This window comes from Arachis ipaensis, chromosome B06 (genome assembly GCF_000816755.2).
Source record: "Arachis ipaensis cultivar K30076 chromosome B06, Araip1.1, whole genome shotgun sequence".
Lineage (NCBI taxonomy): Eukaryota > Viridiplantae > Streptophyta > Magnoliopsida > Fabales > Fabaceae > Arachis > Arachis ipaensis.
In genome coordinates, this window is record NC_029790.2 from 3,541,711 (window position 1) to 3,542,571 (window position 861).

Consider the following 861-nt stretch of genomic DNA (forward strand, 5'->3'; position numbering starts at 1 on the left):
TACTAGTCAAAAACAATAATTTTTTTTTATTTTCTAATATTTGTTGGGTTTAAATAATTTTCTTAATCCGAATTCCCACTATGTAAATTCATTATTCTTAGTAACTCAGTCTTCGTGCGTAATTTAATTGCTTTCAATATCTATATATATCACGGTTCATGATGGAAGAGAAGGGTTTGATAATTTGATTAATAACCTTTTAATGGATATTTTTGTAGTCAGTCATATATAAATACGCAACATGTGTTGTATGTTGCTATTACGTGATGAAAAAAAATACTAATATAGCTACTTGGAGTGTGAACATATATTTTTTTTCATTCTCATTTTCTAAGTATATTAGAATTCTTCTTCTTTCCCAATTTTGAATAGGAAGTAGTCGTGCTGAGGAATTCTTACTTTGAATTGGGGAAAGACTTTAATGCATGTAATAATAAATTACTAAACTAACTCAAATTAATTAAACATATAATATCTCTAGATAATTTATAAATATGAAGCATCATTATCCATGAATTAATTTTTGAAAATAATGTTTATGTGCATGCATGCCGATGATTATTATGCTGTCATATCCAATAACAATTATTAATATATAGCATATTGAAGTAATAATTTAATTTGATTAACAATCAAGTGATAATCAGTGGTCACGTTCTTTCCTGATCAGGTGGGGTGGGGTTATGAGGAGTATTCATAGCGGTTTCAGCATATATAGCAACTGGATAATTAAGAAACAATGCTGCTTCCTATGCGGACTATGACTATAATTATTTATTTTTTGTTTTCTATTGTATTTTTTTATTTAGTAGATCAATGATTAATTTATCGTAAATATAAACTCAATTTAATAATTTATTG